Genomic DNA, 20,991 nt, shown 5'->3' with positions numbered 1-20,991 from the left:
GAAAAGTTAATGGTGATCTGAGTATGACGTGAATGGTATGGAATAAGGGGTGGAATGTCCTGGTTTGGCCTAAACCAGGCCGATTTTCCTTTCAGTGATTTTTACTTTCAGCTAAGTCTCCTCTAAATAACTGCACTTTCTGAAACTAACTGCATGTTTTTGCAGACAGTGTCTGCTTCCAGGACTGATAACGCTCGAAGTTTGTAGTTATCGCTGAGGCACCGGTAGGGATGTTGTGCAGTAAGGCTCTTGCTGTACTTTTTCTTAGAGAAACCAAGGTCACCGCTGGATTCCTCACTGCTTACAAGTGAAAAGCTGAAGGGGGGGTCGCAGCTGCAGGGGGGAGCAGACAGGGCAGGTGACCCAAAATTGACCAACGAGGGTATTCCATCCCATACACGTCATTCTCGGTATAAAGCGGGGGGATCACGAGGGTCTCTCCCCTCTTGCTCGCTCTTGCTCTTTCTGCTATGGCCAGTGTCCAAGGAGGACTCCGACTGTTTTCCTGCTGCCCCCGATTCTGATCTGCATCACTGAATCCAGCTCTCGACCGTCGCTAGGCCCAGCCTGGGCCTTCCCGGAGCCTGCCCTGCAGTGCTGGTGGTGACGTTGCCGACATCGGGGGAGCTCGATCTTGGTTTTGTATACATATTTGTATATATTTGATTATTCCAATATTATTATTATACTCTTTTTCATTATTATAGGTTTATTAAAACTGTTTTAACTTTCCAACCCGTAAGTCTCTCTCCCTTTTCCCTTTCCCTTTCCCTTCGGGTGTGGGGGGGAGGGTTAACAGAGAGCGTCTGCTGCAGGTTTAATCGCCAGCCCAGCTTTAAACCGTGACACTGACCATTAAACGTCTTACAGGAAAAACTGGCATATCCAATAAACTGCAAATATCCTAGTTATAAGGTTTCCAGTGGACTAGCAGAAGAGTAAGTGGGTAAAATATATAGGACAGTGTAAAGGAATCTAGTTTTTCCCTTCTCTGGCTGATATTCTTGAAGCAGTTTCCATTTCAGAGATGCAATCTCACGTGTAAAACTCTCACTTTAGAGGTACATTACTTGATGGTCTAGACAGACTATATCCTGTGTCTGTAACTAGAATCAAAGCCACATTTTTTGCTATTGTGTATTTGGACACCACAGACATGCAAGTTAATTACATTGAGCACACAATTTATTTAAAAAATTGAACTAATTTCATATGTGAATGCAGTGGCTAATCTATGAAAATCAGGAGAAAAAAAGAAAAAATATTTAGAAACATTACCTCTTGCCTGTGTAGTAGCACAGAAACAACTATAATCTTGTGAATGTTTACATTATTACTAACATCACAATTCCTTTTCAGTGGATATCTTGGCTCTGACATTGGCTTACATTGTGCATCATTCCTTATCCTCTTTATGCATACAGGCAAGCTGTCAGCTTGCTTTGGGGTGCAATGCAGAAATCTTTATCTCTGAAACTGAAAGTGTATAACAGGTAATACTAGACATACTACCCTCAAATGCATTAGCTCATGTGGAGTACTCATACCAACTAACATCTGCTTCTTTGGGCCTGACAAAAGAAAATGTCGTCTGCTGTAATTTTATATGACAAAGAAGTAAAAAAATGAAATTCTGGAAGTGGGAAATTTATGAATTTTATATATAAATTTTTTAATTTACAGTGTCTCTACATTGTATCTCTGACTACAATGCAACTTGCAGTATGTAACGTATTGCCATTCTGGCTGTATTGGAATCAATGTGAACGTTATTATTCCTCTATTACTTTTTGTCTTTCCTTGACAGTTTTCATTTTCAAAAAGAGCATTTTGTGCTTTACTCTTTCTTAAACAGTATGCTAGTTCCAAACTCCCCTCCTGTTAAGAAATGAAATATTGTGCTCCCTGGCTTCAATTATCATGTTCTTAATTACCCATTTGAAGAGAAATTTTTGATATGTGAGTGTAGCAATATGACAATCAGAACGTTTCAGAATGTTACAGGTGGGTTTTATTTGAGTTAGTAAAAGCTATGCCTGAGTCATCTTCTGTCTTTTGTCCTTGTAGAAAGCCTGGCCCTCTTCCAGAAGCCACTTTTGCTCAAGAGACTGGAAAGAGGCTCATAAAAAACTTGTTCTGAGTTTGGAAAGTGAGCAGAAAAGGAGAGCTCTGTAATTTCAATTGCCTGCATTGTGAAGTTAAGAATATAGCTTCAAAAGGATAACAGAGAATGGGAAATGGGGATTGAGAGAATGTGGGCTAAAAATGTCTATCTCTGATGCCTAAAAAAAGCTGTAGGTAATAACAAACCTATTAATTCTTCTAAATGCTAAGCATGAGTCCTAGCACACACGCAACTCACTGAGAGATTAGCAAATAGCTGGGTTGAAGAAACAACCAAAGGAAGACTTCTTATTGATGGAAAATGTCACAATTCCCTACCAGAAAGTAACTGATATAACGCAGGGCATTTGAGTGTGGATGAACTATCACATGTATGCTTATGAGACACTATTTAAATAATTCTATCTAATGGAATTACTTATCCCTGTGAAAATACATGTAAAAGTATTAATGTCCTAGGACTTTTAATAACATTAAAAGAATGAGTGGAAATTATTGCTTCAGTTTTTCAATGTCACTGTAGTGCAACATGGTGACTGCAATGGAGTGTTACTCTCTGGATGACCAGTGGGGAACAACCGTGGCATGTCTGAATTGAACTATTTTTGTTTGAAACAGAAGTATGTCCAGTTTTGACTGAATTCCTTGGGCTTAGATTTTCAAATGGTATATAACCAGTCATTCCTCAGAACATCACTTCCCAGTTAATAAATCCTAATATTTGCAGAACTGGGTAATGTGAATAATTCATTTGGGGATCTGTGCAGAAGCAGCCAAAGTGCTACTGAAATCCCCTCTCCACTTCCATGGCTGTCACTTAAAAAATAACTCCGAGCCTCTATATGTGCTGAAAGTCATTTTCACCATGTGGATAAAACTACTGTACACTTCTTACTGCAAGCATTAATAACTTCTTGAGAAATAATGACCTCTGCTTTAATGAAACAATGAACAGTGTTAATGATCAAACAGCCAGATGTATGACGTTTTGCCTCTTTGAAATATTAAGCAAGCTGTTCAGAAGAGTTAAGTTACTTGGAATTAACTTTGTGAAATGCTCTTTTTGCTTCCTCACAATATATATTTGCAAAAATAGTCCCTGTTCTCCTTTTTATTTACTTATTTTTGGTGTGTCTTTTCCCTGAGTGTAACCAAAATTAGTACTTTAAGAACAACACTGCATGACTCTCATTCTGCCTGGAACTTCAGGAAACTTTCAAGAAGATGCCTGATAGCTGGGAGATGGAATTTTTTCTGGTTACAAGTAGCCTTAGAACTGATTTTCTGTGACACTGGAGTTTCTTTGTCTTACCTTCTGTTTGAAAGGGACCATTTACAATTTTGAAATAATTCCTGGAAGAAAAAAATTTCATCACTGCACTCAAGAGAGCAACTCCAGCTGAATCCCCTCTCAGCTCCCAGCAGAAAGACAGGGGAGGGAGAGTCCCGCAGTGATAGAAACAAGACAAAGTTTTAGTGGGCTCTTTTCCAGCTGCTTCCAGCTTACTGGGGATGCAATGGATAAACAGGGTACAAGTATAAACCAGTGCTGTTTTGAGACTACTTTAATTTACACTTGATATCAGGGTAGCTTCTGGCTGAAAAGCTTCAGCTCATTAACGCAGCAGAATTGAGAAACAGATTCCTTCCTCCCGTTAGGATTTCAGAGCAGCAACACAAGCTGAGCATTTCCTTTGGAGAAGGTCAGTTCAAATCCACAGACTGAGAACGGGAAGGGATTCTTATTCGTTCTGGAAGGAAAAAAGCATTTGACAAGAAAACATAGGCCAATGTAGACTATAATGGTTCCAGATATTCTTAACTTTATGATGCTTTGACCACTTCCACATTTTTACTTTTCTCCAAGATAACAGACTGACAGAATTCCCAGTTCTCATTTTTATTTCTTTTTTTTTCCTTTTTTTTCTGACGTGTGTGTTCCTTAGCCATTTCCCAGAATACAGTTGTTGATTTCTCTTTCACCACAGCGTTTTCTATTATCTTTTAATTCAGTCCAATGCTGACTATTTGCAATATGAATAATCTTTTTGCTGTTCCAGAAATCATAAACTACAGAAAAATACAGTCTTGCGACTGTTCAGGAAAATGAGATCAAATCTGCAAATACAGCATTTGGCCCATATTGTGGGGCTGGACACGGGGCACCCTGCTGGAGACTTGTAGCAGCAGTTGTCTCTCAGTGACCTCCGAACAGCTGTGAAGCTGATGCCTGAAGCAGTTTTCTTCGCATGTTTCCAGTTACTCCATCAAACCAAGGTTAAGGAAGGAGAGGAACAAGGGAGCAGAGCAAGAGCCAAAACACTCACCACCCATCCTCAGCACTCCCACATTTTGTACCCTACTTGTTGCACACAGGTAAATGATGAAAAAAAAACCTTTAGAAGGATGGAACATCTCTTCTAGAGGCCACTCTTTCCACCTCACTCTTCCCCTAACCTCCACACACCATACCTAAGTATCTGAGGTATGCATGTGTTTTTTGTCCCACAGAGCACGAGTGCATTTACGTAAAAATTGTCCACAAGAGTGGACTAACCAAAAAGTTTCCATCACAAATATTTTCAGGTGTTTTGTATCTTTGAATTTGGTTTTATTTTTTCTGTTTAGTTTATTTTGGTTTTACTGCATTAAAAATTGTGTTGCTAATAGCACTAGTTATTTTCCTGAACACATATTAAAAGAGAGAGAGAGAGGTTAGGCAGAGCTTTCTTACAAAGAGGGAACTACGACAGTTTTTGAAAGTCAAATCAATGACTGCCTTCCTCAGAACTTGCTACCCCTTTCGCTCTCAGGTTCTGTTGACCTCCTTGGGGAAGGTAGACCAAGAAAAGCACCAATATTTCTGCTACCTGGCCCTTACCCAAGCCCTAAAATGGAATAAGCTTGAATTGGCAATGCTGGTACTCTTTTCCTCTTTACAAACATTTTTGAAATTTTGTATAGTTTGCAATCAAATAACACTTTTTGAAGCAGAATTAACATTTCTATCCACCTCCTATATATAATTTATTGGTGCTTTTTCATGTCTGTTCAGTGGCCAATCTTTCATCAGAATGTTGTTTAATATGGGAAATAAGTGTTTCCATCTTCCTTGTCTCCAATTAACTGCGTTTCTGTAGCTACTGTTTATTTTTGTAACTATAGTGATGAAATCTATTTATTGGCTGCAGTCATAATAATTCTAAACATGTATTTATGGTTACTTCATGTCCACAAACCTGAACACTATATTAACACAATTATAATATAAGCTTGAGGAATATATCCCTGAAGTACTCTTATATCTGTTTCTTTGTAATGCACTAAATATTTTTAAGTCTGGGACACTTCAAGAAGTTATGATGTGCCATCTAACATTTCTGCAGTAAATTTCATGCAATACTGAAAAGCAATCTAAAATCTCCTTGATTTTTTTGGTATAGCTTCAGACAGCTTATAGACACCAGTACAATCCCTGCTAGATGTGGTTGGTGTGTCATAGTTACTAAAATTCCTGAAGACCCATCCAGAATATGTCTTGCTTCCCACTTTTGCTTAATTTTTTGTGGCATCCAAAAAGCAGTGGTCAGATCCATTCCAGCTCAGACATGGAGGTCCCCCAAGGAAGAGGGCACAGCACCTGACAGCTCCTTGCCCTTGCCCAGACCCAAAGATTGGCTGATATTCAAAGGACCATAGGTACCTGGTTGAAACTCAACATCGTAGAAAGCACATACATCAAAAAGTTTGCCAGTATCTGTCTGGCAGTGTTAATATTGACGTTAACATAACAAACTTTCATTAGATTTTAAACAAAGTAATGCAGAAGTAGCTATTATTGCTCAAGGGCCTAGAAGCCCTAATACCTATTTATTAGTTTCTGTTAGTGCTGCACAAATACAGGGGGGAAAAAAACAAACCCCAAACAAAAAAACCTCTGTGTCCCATGAAAGTTTTCAAATCAAATCAATTATACAAATTTTGATAGACAAATACAGTTAGACAAGGATGTAGAAGGAAATTAATGCTCAGCAATGCTCTTAGTCGATGAATAACCAAGACAGGGTCAAATTTTTGTAGGCATTGGATCCTGCATGAACTTCTGAGGAATACTTGGGGAACTTTGTCAAAGTTTGGAGAAAATGCTTCCCAATCACAAGGGACAATGCAGGAAGAGATATGAAGGTGTTTGTTGAATATGTAACACACTGAGCATGAAGTCTAGAAGCGACTTTGACAGTTATCATTTAATGGGTATGGAGTATTAAAAAGCGTTCTGACAGTAAGCATTATTTTTTTTTGTGTAGGCAAATATTACCTGAGTGTTTCTTTTCCTCATCTTGAATTTGAAGGATTTCTCCCATCGCACCCCAAGCAGATGAAAAATTAAAAACTACAGCTGCCTTAAAATTATTGGCTAAAATAAACTTTGTTTCATTTCCTTAGAGACACTAATGCCTCTCTGTGTTGGTAATTATTCACAGGCCCTCAGAAGAATCCTGCTTAAATATTGTAAAAAATACATTTATTGATATACAGATCAATATAGAATATAATGACCATTGCAAAAACCACTTTACAATCAAATGTGGTAACCTTCATTTTTGGGTTACTTCAGTGGAGTGGGGAAAGAATAGTTTTACCCCTAAAACATTGTTAATTAGCCAGTTGAGTACAGGAGATGGTAGTTGGTCTGACAGTGAAATTTTGCATAGATGAGGAAATGAAGCAAGGATTATTGTAACTAGGAAAACAGCTCAGTTTGCATAAAAGGAAACAGAATTATTTCCAGGCAAAAACTTCAATTCTGATTCCTCTAGAGAAAAATCAATTAAAGGCGTGAATATGCTCCACCCAGATGAGAGGTTCTTTGATAGTTTCTTTAATGAGTGCAATCTGAGGAGGAAGGTATATATGAAAACTGAATGTTTGATATTTGCCTTGTCAAGATAGCAAACAAGGTGGATGAGAGACATTTCCAATACAATTCAGTGTAAATTGATTAAGCCTGTCTTTCTCTTACTCTTTTCACTTGGCTATTATAAATTATAATAAATGTACGTAGATATTATGTGTATGGAAATAGGTTTTATTTGCATTTGATCTTGACATGGGCTGAATTAAGTGTGATGCAAGGTGACTGGATCTCGAGCTACCTTGTTATGATTAGGCATTTGTAATTTACAGGTCTGAGTAATCTGTGGATTTATAGGATCTTGGGGCACCTTCAGAGGTGCTTTACCTTCTGCAGCACATTCTCTAAAGCATCCAAAGGGAAGTTGCATGTTACCTATGTGGAGAGCTGGCATCACAGTTACAGAGAGGTGTGGCCTGTAGGGACATGTGGTAGCCAAGAAGGCTTTTTGGCATGCAGCTATTTATTGAAGTCTATGCTTAATCTCTAAGGGTCTTGGGGAAACAAGTAACAAGCATACAAAGAGATAATATACAGGTCCTGCTTGAGAGATTCCAGACTGAGATTTAGACAATCTGAACTGCCCATAAAAAAAAAGGTTTCTCTTAGTCGGGTACATTTCTAATTGCAGTATCAGCATTAGCAATGTTAATAGTGTGCTTGCTAGCTAAACTGTGAGAAGGCTGAAGAAGTTTCCAATGTTTACTGAATACAAAGAGAAGCTGTATGAACAGCTGTATTAACTGTTATGAATTAGAAAAAGCTGTGTCCATACCAGTGTTAGAACAGGAAGCAATTGTCAGTTCATTTTCTCTTCTAGTGCATAGATATTCTGCATAGCATAACTTATTTTGGAAAAGCACCTAAGAATAAATTTCAAGCAATAAGGTAATAAAAATTTCTCCAGAGGTATTGCACAATCTCTTAGTTTCCCAATTAAGATGTGTTTTAAATAGTTTCTTTGCTTTATTTGCTGTGTATATTGTGATTTATAGCACTTGTGTACTTCTTTTCCATACTGCACTATGCCTTTCTCCCCAGGCACTTAATGCTCTATCTTCATTCCCCAGGAAATACAACATCAAAGGGAAGTAGCATGATGCTGCAGAAAGCTAAAAGCGCTTTAGGATACCCAGTTCTGTCCTGTTGGGATCCTGACTTTTCAGAGGTGGTATGCTAACAAATATTTCCCTTACCCTGCTTTGTTCTTACATCTTCCCCAGTTATGGATTGCAGCAGATTGACAACACAGACTCCAAGCTGTGCAAAAGCGGAGACCTTTATTCTTTTGTTCACTCACCTTTTATCCACTCACTCGGTACTTTCCCACTTACTCTGACCTTCACATTCAACATGTGCAAACACGCCACTAAAGCTAATTGGATCTTGCAACATCCCGTAAGTTAGACACGCACAAAGCAGTCCAATCACAATGCTGATCACACGCTGTCCACGTGAAGACAGCTCGATCATCTTGCTACCTTTCTTGCTCTTCAGCCAGGCTATGTGCCATCCTCTGCTTTCACAATGCCGTCTTCTGTATTACTGCACCTCTCCTTCAACATCCTGCACCCCCACATCTCCCCCTTCTTTGTTTAATTGCTTTGTCAAAAGCACAGTTTGCAATTGTGTCACCATTACACGATCAAGGCTTTTTGTAATTAAATGTCTAATCAACCCAATAAGGCACGGTAGACAACATGCTAAAATCACAACAACTATGACACAAATCAGTCCCAGCATCAGCGGCTTTTTAAGACAGCTTCCTAATCCTCCAAACCAATCAAGTCCTGTAAAAGAGTTCCATCCGTCATTCACTCTCAACTGGTTCGTTAGGTCTTTTAACTGTTTCAAACTCTTACGAATAGACTCAGAGTGATCGCTTAAATTCATACAACACAGTCCATCAAATTCCTCACAGCCGTGTCCTTGCGCTAACAACAAAAAAACAATTGCTGCTCTATTTTGCAATGTAGCATGGTGAACTGAGTCTACATCTGATAATAGTGATTCTAGCGCTAGAGAAGTAGCATTTGTTTGTTTTGCTAACCAACAGCCAAGTTTGTTAAGTGTGGCAAGCACATGAGCAGCCCCTATACTAGCTACTAATGACCCGGAAACCATTTCTGCTGGTGACCAAAATTTTGCATTCGAATCACACTGGCTGTCAAATGTGTGTGTGCTTCTTCGTCTTCTTTGTGATCACCGAGCTTGAGCTATCTTTGTGTGTATCATGGTAGTATTTGGAGTTAGTAATGTCAGTCGGCCAAAAGTACAGGGCCCGCCTCGAATATGAGCTGGCACATTAAGCCAAGCTTGGTCTCCACAGATTAGAAAGACACCATTCGGCAGTGTCAAAGGCTGGTTGCTAGATTTGGACATGTTAGCAATAGTGAAGTTGCACCATAATGACTGATTTCTATAAGTAGGACTAGAACTGCTAACTGACCATGCATGGCTATTGTTTTTGCCAGTATAATTGAAATACAAACACACGTCAGCCTGCAGAGATCCTAAAAGTTGAAGCTCTTGAGGGACTAAAGGAGTAGGGGGAAGATAGGCCCCTCAGGCGTCAAAGGATAAATTAAATGTGTACGGACAGCTAGCGGCTGCAGCAGTGTCATTGCATAGCTTAAACCATTCCGACATCCCCAAAGGAACTCCCACCAAACAGGTAGAGAAGGGATTCTGTAGAGATGCGGTACTAAGGCACATAGTATCTTGACCTGTGACATTGGCTAAAGTTACCCGTACATTTTGCTTGGGTTGCAGGACAACCAATCCACTAACGACTTGAAGAAGTCTCAGCAACAGGATCGTCCTCATGATGACCTTCCGTGGTTTCTTGTAGATAAGGTTTCACAAATAGGGCCTGGTATCCAATGAGGCGTGGCACCTGCAGAGACACAAGCATATCCCTGACCCCACGTAATTAAAGGAAAAGGCCCTTCCCGTTGTCCTGTGGCCATATTTCAAATTTTGACCCGAGCTTTGCCCTGGATGACAGATTCTGTCACACCAAAATGTCGCTTAACAGAAGTTTGATCATCAGTATCTCAATTTAAAAAATTAAGAACAAAGAGAGCTTTACTTATTGCTCTTGCGGGGTATTTCCCAAACTCCCCCTTTTGTGTTTATCTAACACATGTTTGAGCATGCGGTGGGCACACTCAATAATAGTTTGACCTGTGGGAGAATGTGGAATGCCTGTAAGATGGCGGATACACCATTGTTGAAGAAAATGCGTTTTTTGTGCAACATAAGCAGGGCCATTGTCCATTTTTATTGACTCTGGTAGGCCCATAACAGCAAAGGCTGAGAGCCAGTGACGACAGGCATCTCGACATTTTTCTCCAGTATGTACTGAGGCAAAGATGTAGTTAGAACACATATCAATGGTAACATGAACATAACGAAATCGTCCAAATTCTGTAATATGCATTACATCTGTTTGCCTCAACTGTTGGGAACTATTTCGCGTAGGTTGGTCCCCAGATGTGGCAATGGAGTCAGAGCCTGACAATCAGGACAGGATAGGATAATTTGTTTAGCTTGGTCCTGTGATAACTGACATTGCTTTTGTAATGCTTTAGCTTTTTGGAGGTAGAATTGATGAGCCAATTTTGCTTGTTCATATAATTGAGGAGTTTCTAATGCTACAGTGAGTTGATCTGCTACTCTATTTCCTTCTGAAATTGGTCCTGGTAAACTAGTATGTGCTCGAATGTGAACAATAAAATATAGATGAGCTCGTTGTGAGTCATAAAACATAAGTTTTTTCAATAGGGCAAAGAGCATTGGTTTGCTCAATTCTTTCAAAAAGGGTCCTTCTATTCGCTGCACTATTCCAGTCACATAGACCGAATCAGTGTCAGTGTTGATTGGGTGAGTCTAGAATCGTTGAAAGGCTCTAACAACTGCTGCTAGCTCTACTATTTGTGGGGAACCTGGTACATGAGCTATATCCGATTGCCAAGCGCCTGACTCCGCATCCTGCCAAACAATAACAGATCTGTATGTTTTTCCTGAACCATCAGTAAAAAGAGTTAGAGCATCTGGGATAGGAATATAACTCAGTAATTGTTTTTGCTGCAAATGGAATTCAGGTAATAAATTAAGTAAAACATGATGAGGGTAATGAAAAGCAATTTGTCCTGTCAGCCCTGTTAAGGATACTTGCAAGGATTGAGATTGAATCAGCATCCAATCCCAATGTTCTGCTGCAAAATGCACAATAATCTGATCAGGATCTTTAGCACAGAGAACAATGAGCCGAGCTCTACCTCTCCGAATAAGCATGGAATATAAGTCTGAAACAGAGACAACAGTTTTAGTAAAGTTATGAGACAAAAAGACCCGTTCTAAAATACACAAAGGATCCCTTTTTCTAGTATCCCACTGCCCCAATATAGCATACGGTTGAAAGTTATGTGCGATTAAATAGAGAAAAATTGGTAAATCAAAAATGAGCCGATGGCTTTGTTTGTTCTGAGTGGCCTGAACAATGTTATCGAGACATTGCTCGAGCCACAATAATTTGACAAATGGTAGGACTATTAAGCATTCCTTGTGGTAACACTGTCCAGTGATATTGCTGCTGTGGTCGATCTTGATTAACACTAGGTATTGAAAAGGTAAATCGAGAAGCATCACGAGGATGCAGAGGTATGGTAAAAAAACAGTCTTTTAAGTCTATAACAATCAAAGACCATTGTTGTGGAAGCATCGCAGGTGATGGTAAACCTGGTTACAAGGCTCCCATGGGCTCGATAACTGCATTGATGGCACATAAATCATGAAGCAGTCTCCATTTTCCACTTTTCTTTGGGATCATGAATACAGGTGTGTTCCTGGGACTCGTCATAGGTACAATGTGTCCGTCTGCTAATTGCTCCTGTACCAAAGAATTAAGTTGCAGCAGCTTTTCCTGTTTAAGAGGCCATTGATCCACCCAGACTGGAGTATCTGTTTTCCATGTCAGGGCTGGTGTCTGCATGTCCACTGCGAAAAACCCATGATAGTCTGAAGAACCAGTCCCCATGGTGTGAGGGCACCACGCCCCCATAGGGTACAAGGAAGAGGCAAAATAAATGGTGTGACTCTGGCCTGACGGTCTTCAGGGCCAACAACAGTTAATATATGAGTACTTTGTCATGGCAGTTGTGGCCTCCCTACTCCCACCAAAGCAGAGGTTCGCTGTTTGGTTGGCCAATCAGAAGGTCACTCATTGGCAGCAATCACAGTACAGTCTGCACCAGAATCAACTAGTCCTTTAAACATTTTCCCATTTATGGTGCAACAAATAAAAGCTCGATCTTTAGTGATCGGTTGCATCCACATGATGGTAGTGAAAACAATTAACTTCTCTCGAAGATGTTACAGACAGCATCGCAAGAGAACTAGCAAGCATAGCTGCACGGTGAGTTTCAGTGCCTATGTCCTGACAAGCTTTTATCATGTCTGCTATGGTTGGATCCTCATTGTGAAGCTGTTACAACACTTTCCGACAATCTACATTGGCATTCTCAACAGCTAACTGCTTAAACAAAATCTCCCTAGCTGCAGACTTTTCCACCTGACACTCAAGTTGATTCTGTAGTTTATCCAAAAATGTTATATAGGGTTCGTTAGCCCCCTGACGAATAGTAGCAAAAGACACATTGCGTTGACTGGAATCTGGAACTTGACGTAGAGAGTGGAGCACTATTTCTTTTACCTGTTCAAAAGCTCGAACAGGCATTTGAGCTTGTGCTGCCGGGGTGGTTAGTGCTCCCTCCACCATCAGCTCATCCAGTCCTATACCACAATCATCATTTAGGTTTGTTATAGTTTGTGCTTGTGCCCACCTCTCCACTCCGTCGTTAGCACCGTAAATTGCATTGGAGTCAAAATCATTCGCATGAGAGATTTCCAATCGTGAGGTGTCATAACATACCCTTCGGCCATAGCCGATATTAAATTAAAGGTGTAAGGTGATTGCAGCCCAAAATCTTTTACCCATTTAAGCAGCTCTTTTACAGCTTCATAGGTTAAGGGTTCCCATCTCTGATTCGTATTGGGTCAATACATAACAGGAAAAGCTTGTAACATGTCTCCATCCCCCCAGCGTACATCCTCCTTTCTGCATTCCTCCAAAGCCCGAGTAGCACTTGCTGCCCTTGGCTTACTCTTTGTTACCAATCCGCTTCACTTCTTGTCAGGAGGACAAAGATCCGGCTCTTTCTCTGTATCCACTGCTCCCGGATCAAAGGGATCAGTAGTTCAGTCGCTGAGGGGCCAACTCGGGGAGCCCTGGGCGGTGGCAGCGGCAGCGCCGAAAGCAGCAGCAGCGGCGGAGGCTGCACTGAGGAAGATTTTTTCTTTGGCACTGCGCCAGTTTCGGCTTCTAGTGAAACAGCTGGAGGGAAAACAGCCGGAGGGGACTTAGTCTCTTTTTCAATTGTTTCAAGGCTTCATGGGCTTGCTGCCAAGTTGGCAAATGCTTTGCTGCATCCTTATCAACAGATGTTGCCACATCGCATAACTTTTCCCCAATAGTGCCCCACATTTTCAAATCAAAAGTACCCTACCATGGGAAGTTAGGCAATTTTTTTCGTACCGAGTCCATAAAAGTTACTTATGCTAAAGTAGTAACATTTCAATTCTGAGTCTTTAAAATACATTGCAAAACTTCCAAATGAATTTCCTGCTCTTTGGTCATATTATTCCCCATGGTTCCCGACTGCTCACCTCTGTACTGCAGAAAGGTGATCTTCTTCTTTCTTCCTGGTGAGATTTGCTTTCCTCCTGATCAGTTCAGTCAGGCTCTGCCACTGGAGTGAGGTTTATCCACTGCTTTCGTGCCCCACGTTGGGCGCCATTTGTAGCAGATGACATGGACTCCAAGCTGTGCAAAAGCGGAGACCTTTATTCTTTTGTTCACTCGCCTTTTATCCACTCACTCAGTACTTTCCCACTTACACTGACCTTCGCATTCAACATGTGCAAACACGCCACTAAAGCTAATTGGATCTTGCAACATCCCATAAGTTAGACACGTACAAAGCAGTCCAATCACAATGCTGATCACACGCTGTCCACATGAAGACAACTCGGTCATCTTGCTACATTTCTTGCTCTTCAGCCAGGCTATGTGCCGTCCTCTGCGTTCACAATGCCGTCTTCTGTATTACTGCACCTCTCCAACATCCTGCACCCCCACAATGGATTACTTCAGCCACTATATGGGCAGCTTTTATTCTAACATCAATTATTCCTCTGACATGTGTGTGTCAGGGCAGTTGTGATAAAGAGATCACACACAGTTTAATAATCCTCAGCTAGTCTGGTCTTTGGAGGTTGTCTCTTATATGCCAGGTTTAGCAGACGTTACCTGAAAGAGCAGGGACTTTCTGAGCCTTTCATCAGATTCAATCACTGGAGCAGATACAAATGTGAAACCATCCTCTACCTTTTTAGTACATAATGTGCACAACTTCAAGGTCTAGTTTAGTAATGCCAGTGTCACAAGGTTCATGAGCCCCACCTGGGAAGAAGCAGCTGACATCAATGACATCACAGAGAAGGAAAAAGCAGGAAGAAAGAAGGGCAGCTCCCCCTAAACAAACATCATCCAAGCCAGGAGACGTGGGGTGTTAATGGAGGGTGGAGGAGTAGTTGGAAGCTGAACACAGGCCTGGGAAACTGGGAAGGACTGGTGTCTGTTGACTCTGGGAACAACACAGGGGCAGAGACTGTGCTACTTCGATGTTTTCCCACATGAGGAAGGCTTGCCGGATGGTGCTGCTCCCACGTGAGGTGAGCCACTCATGATCACTAAGTTCGTCTCCTAACTCCAGCATACATGTGTAGTCTTACTGTCAGAGAGTAACTGCATTTTACAGCTTTCTTAGGGAAACAGTTATGGTCTTTGCTGCATGACGAGCTTAGTAAGTTGGGCCTATTTCTTCTTCTTAGGGAGTACCAGGAGTCTGAATGCACAGTCCTTCCTCCCAGGCTGCCATTGTGAGCTAATAACCACAGGTGGTTGAAAAGAGCTTAATGTGGAAGTTGCATGAATATTATCTGTCTTTTCTGTAGGTGTTCATGCAGCTTTCCAAAGATGTTCTGAGGATGGTTTCTAAGAGAAAAAAGACTGCTGCATGTGAAAATCAGGGTTAAGCTGCATGGCTGCAAAGTAAGTTTCTTTCCTGTTCAAGGTTGTATTGAAGGGAATTTTCCTATTCAATATTCTTACCTTTCTAATGTATTTTGCTAACTCTTCCCTCACAGTATGATACATCTCAGTGTATCACTAAAAAGATTAAAATGAGAATTATTAAATGGAGTAAAACTCATCTGTCCAGGCACAGATTTATTACAAGTACTTTCATTACTGCATGTGAAATTATTAGCACAGAATTTAACAATTTTCAGAATTTGGCAGTATTGAGTTTAACAGAATTCAGCAGTTTTTAGTTTAAGAGAATTCAGGGTTTTTTTGAATTCATGTTCTGAATATCACATTTCTTTTAATGGAGATTGTATTTTAATGATGTTTCCGTATTCTCATAGTGCTTCAAATATATAATCTTTGAGATTTTATTGTGCTATGGTAAGGAGAACCTGGAAATGGCAAAAGCTAGCAGGCATCACCTCTCTTCTACACTTTCTTAGCATGCATTTTTGCCTGCCACTTCTCTACTTCATGCATTCAGCCATTAGAATATTTTTATAAAATGAAGGGAAGAGCCTAATGACACGCATAAGTTTTGAAGCTATCACGAAACAATAAAACTTACCACAAAACATAAAAATCAGGGCAATTTGTTTTACTTATTTGCATGTGGCTCACTGGCTATCTTTGAATTGTTTGAATTTGTTTGGAATCACTGTGTATTATCATGTAAATTCAATAGATTTCAAGGTACTCACAGTATGGGAATCACTTCATCCTGTCATCCCTCTGTTTTTTCTGGTTGTTTGAACTCCTTTATCTGACTGGGGGACTTAGGCTTCTCAGTGTAAGACTTAGGCACAATTTGAAATCTTTTACTTTGATCAGAGGACAATAAAGCTGTACATGTCCATGCAAAAATATATAGGTCATTATATTTTTTTCTCACATACTTTTGTTGAACAAGTTATGGGTGGATCATGTGGGAATCAAAATAAAGACATGTACTTTCCACATAGACATATTGTGTGCAGAACTGCCATAGGTTTTTGTTGAAGCAGGGCAGAATTTGGAGCATTTATCAACTGTAATTTAAAAGGTCTTATGAGAGAATTTAAACATATTTTTTGAATGATGCATGCAGTTCCCTTCTCTTTACGTCCAACAAATAAAGCTATTTGGACAGCGTTTGCTTCTCTTGCTGCCTGAAGTCAATCAAGTCTTCTGTGCAAGAGCCTGTGAAAACAAACTGCACAACAAGAATGTGACTTAGCTCAGTAGAAGGTGGCTGAGAAAGAAGATGGAAACCTTATCCAAAATCTCATTTTAACTTGTGTTTCTTTTCTATGAGATGTTGAAATTGTGCTCTGGTAAATATTTGAAAGAAGATTTAATATTTGAAAGAAGATTTATTATTTAAAAGAAGATATAATAAATAAACTTTATTTTTTACTAAGCTTTTCTTTATTAATGACAGTTAATGCACACAATAGATTAAGTCTTTCTGAAAGAGAATGATTTTAAATTATAAAAGTTAATGAAACTATTGGCAAAGTAAATTAACTATATTGGGAATTAAGATAGTCTGAAGAGAAATCATGTGGTTAATAATCATGAAAGAATTAGTAAGGAATTATGGTTAATTTTCATTGGTATAATTTTTCTGTATTTTTCTTTTGCAAGAAATTGTCTTCTGAAGGGATTCTTTTTTCTTGCCTGTTTTATTTTTGCATCTTGTTTTCAATTTTTTTTTTTTAAAGAAAATGTGCTGGATGGATATTAAAAGATAAAAATCATGGCTAGTTAAGGAGATAAAAATTGGAGTGGAAAATCATAACAGGTTATTAAACTTCTTAATCATTAATACATGCAACATTTGAAGACTGATATATGCTGTTGTTTAGAAACGTGGATTTATAACCGCTCTGATTAGATGATTACTGAATTCTAGCTCAGAGTAACTTCTGTAGATGAACAGTTGAAGAATAGTGTTGGTTCTTTGAGCTAGACCACCTTTAATCTGGGCAGTGATTAAAGCTAACTGTATATTTAGTGGTATAATTGTGCATCATCTTTTTAATTTTTATTTCATTCACACAACTGAACAAGTAACTTCCAGTCATGTCCACTGAGGTTAATAGGAAATTCTTCTTCCTTTTTTTTTTTTTCAAATTTTGTTGGAATAAGACATTGACCTTAACTGTTTCAATACTTACCTACAGAATTGCTGCAGAGAGTTTCATGGACGTATATAGATTTCTATTATTTGTGGGCAGTAATCAGTCAAGAATAGGCAAAGAAGATCGGAAAGCATTTTACTGAGCCGATTTATAGTTTAAAGAAAGAACACAAATGAAATGTTGCCTTCACAGCAGGCACTAGAACCAAAATTTCCATGACTACAAAGAAAGAGGTAAAAGATATATGGAGATTGAATTCTTTGTACTGTTCCATTCCTGCTCTGAAATCATTAAAGAGTTTTAAATAGTAAGAAGTCTAGCTAGCAAAGAATTTCAGAGATATCCAATGTCAACCTAATAGGATCTGATCAACCCTGACAGGCACCCTGTGCTCCCTGGTGGAATCTGGAAAAACTAGCCTGCGAAGACTGAGAATAACAGTCATCATTCCCCTTTATCAAAATCTAGCTCTTTCATCATCCTCTCCTCACTTCTTACTTAGAGTTTTGGATATGAAGCTAAAAACCATGCCTAACATGTCTTCGGATTCACAGTGGCATGACAGAATGCATATTTGGGGGAACAAGCCTATCTGTCTATAGGAAGTTTTGACTGTAGTTATTCTGAGGTAACAAAGTAGGAGATGAGGAATGTCCAGAAAAGTCCCTTGGGAAAAGTGTCTGATGGAAAAAACAAAGCAGCTCTGTCGTCAGGTGTTTAGCTATAGAACTTGAGTTGGTCTTTGCATGCCAAAAAAATAAAAGTGTTCTATTCATTCCATGCACTCTACTGAAAAGTTAAACCGCATACATTATTCTAGCTTACAAATGACTAACTTTATTTTGGCATATGTTTAATCATTTAGGAAAGCGTCCTATTTGAGAAAGCCTGTAAGTACCTACTCAAAATGAAGTAGACATTTAAGGACCTTCTTGAATAAGGGCCAGAGTGCTTAAAATTAGGAGGTGCATATCTTTTTAGTGTAAAAACAAAACAAAACAAAACAAACTCTAACTAAAAATTGAAGCAGATCTTCCTTCATTAATACTAAGTGCTAATGAGCTCTACAGCCGTGCAGACTCCAAAAGAGCAACTATTTATGGTAAGAAATTCAAAGAGCTTTTCTGAACTTTATAAATGTTTAATTTTAAAAAATTAATAGACCAATATGCCCTTACTTGGTGTAATCATGTTTACAATAGGTATGAAAGCATGCGAGGCCTACCTGTATGGTAGTGTTGCTCTGACTGGTTTTCTGGAAATTTTTCAAAACATAACTCCTGGAGAGGTTGAAGTACTGAAACACATCCTTACACAGTGTCCTTTATTTGCCAGTAGGTAAAAGGATAAAACTGTTGAAATATCTGATGGCCAGAGATCTTTCTTGTTTTGTTCCTGTATTTATGTTTTTGAAAGATAGTTGTCTTTGCTGAACTTATTACCGAGAGAGAGAAGAAACTGAAATATCGGTTAGCTAGGAAACTGGAGTATTAGTTCTGGATTTAGAATACAGACATTATGAGGGAACTATATATAGGTGAGGGTTTTAAAGTGGCATAGGAGAGACATGCACTGTCAAAAATACCCCTAATATTCTACAGATTTCATATTTGAGGTCCTTAGTGGAAAACCTCCAATTATCTAGCCTTGATGGCAATACAGAATGTTTTTCTCTCTGTAGAAAACAAGCTAAGTTAACAGCTATGTATATTGAGAAGTAAAAGCACCTAAGTGCAACAATGAATTCTGGAAAGGCATGACTTGAACTTCAGCATTTATATAATTAAAATGCTTTCTGTATAGACTGAGTATACCAGAAACTGTACAGACTGATGAGAAGAACTCTGATTCACCAGTATTTATTCTAATCATGTGAAAACTCCCACTGAGAAAAGGGGAATTTTGTTGGGGGTGTATGAATAGGGTGCCTATAATCTCAGAACAGAGTAAAACTCCAGGAAGAAGTAGAAAAATATTTCAAACAACTGTTGTCCATCATTAATAAGAAAAGTGAAAGCGGTTGAGTTCTTTTTAGATATAAATCATCAAAAGCAAGAAGGAGATTCTTTAAACACAGTTATTAAAGGAAAATGATAAATATTCAACACTGTAGCCAAGACTGATCATCAACGAATTATTCAGCTTCTCCAGACTACACCCTATTTTTCTATAGATAAAAGCATATTTTGCCTACACTTGCAAGTTGAGAATTGAACATCGGGATCCTGACGAAGAAAGGAATAAGAATGTTTATATACCAAATTAAGACTCTGTGTGATTCTCCCTTTGAGCATCAGTGATCCAGTCAAAACTGTTGGTTCCACAAAGAATAGCAGTAACCATATCAGAAAAGGTAACTGCTGTCAATAGAATTATTTTCATGGTGAAAAGAATTATGTTGCTCCTATTGCAGAGCTTTTGGTAGACTACAGTAAAATGCCATGTACACTATGACTCATCTGGAATGCCGTGTTCAGTTCTGGGCTCCCCAGGACAATAAAGACATGAACTTAACAGAGTGAGCCTAGAAAAGAGCCATAAAGATGATAAGGGAGTGGAACATCTTTCTTAAAAGGAGAAGCTACAAGAGCTGCGAGTGTTCAGCCTGGAGCAGAGAAGGCTCAAGGGGATATTATGCATGTGTATAAACACTTAGTGGTAGGGAATAAAGATGAGGGCGTCAGACTTCTCAGTAGTGCCAGAGAGAGGAGAAGAGGTGGTGGACACAAATTAAAGCACATGAAATTCCCTCTGAACACAAGCACACACCTTTTTACTATGAGAGTAGACAAACACTGGAAGAGGCTGCCCAGAGAGATAGTGGAGTCTGTATTCATGGAGATATTCAAAACTAAACTGGACACGGCCGTGGGCAACCTGCTCTGTCTGACCTTGCTTGACCAGGGTGGTGGAACAAAATGACCTCCAGAGGTGCCTTTCAACCCCAACTCTTCTGTGATTCTGTGAAAGAAAGGAAGAAAAACTGAAAAGCCTTCAAAAGACGATAGCATGTTTACTAATACAAATTTAATACAAATTCAATACCAATTCAATATCAATTCAAAAGAAAGTGGATAAGAGGCATAAAGCAAAACTGAATTATCTACATGAAATCTAGGTCGAGATTTTTAATAGCATGTTCCTGAATTAGTGCCCTGATGTTTCAGAAGGACTGTGTCATTTAGACTTCAATAAGAGTTGCTGTGCATCCAACGACATAATATGAATACCTATTAATCTGAATGCAAAGCTATGAGTAAAACCATAAGGTTTTGATTTCGTGATCTGTACATTTGAAGACACTATGAATCAGTTAATAAATGCTTTCAGTGTTCATATGTCCAATTCAATTGCTATTCAGTTCTCAAATTTAAGCTTTTGCTTTTATGGTTATATTGATTTGTCCATTGAGGGGAATCAGTGGGAAGATCAGCTTAGCCATAAAAATAGCAGAATGGAAATAATAAATATCCACAGCTGAGACTTTGAAACTGGATGGATGTTTGAAAGAAAAAGGAATAAAGTAGAGTTTGTATTTAGCCAGAATTCATGGACACTAAAGGTACAAATTGACAAGTGTATTATATTCATTAATGTAGATACACAAAGGTCAGACT

Source organism: Nyctibius grandis, chromosome 2, assembly GCF_013368605.1.
Source record: "Nyctibius grandis isolate bNycGra1 chromosome 2, bNycGra1.pri, whole genome shotgun sequence".
In the NCBI taxonomy this organism is placed as follows: domain Eukaryota; kingdom Metazoa; phylum Chordata; class Aves; order Nyctibiiformes; family Nyctibiidae; genus Nyctibius; species Nyctibius grandis.
This window is presented reverse-complemented; position numbering follows the sequence as displayed.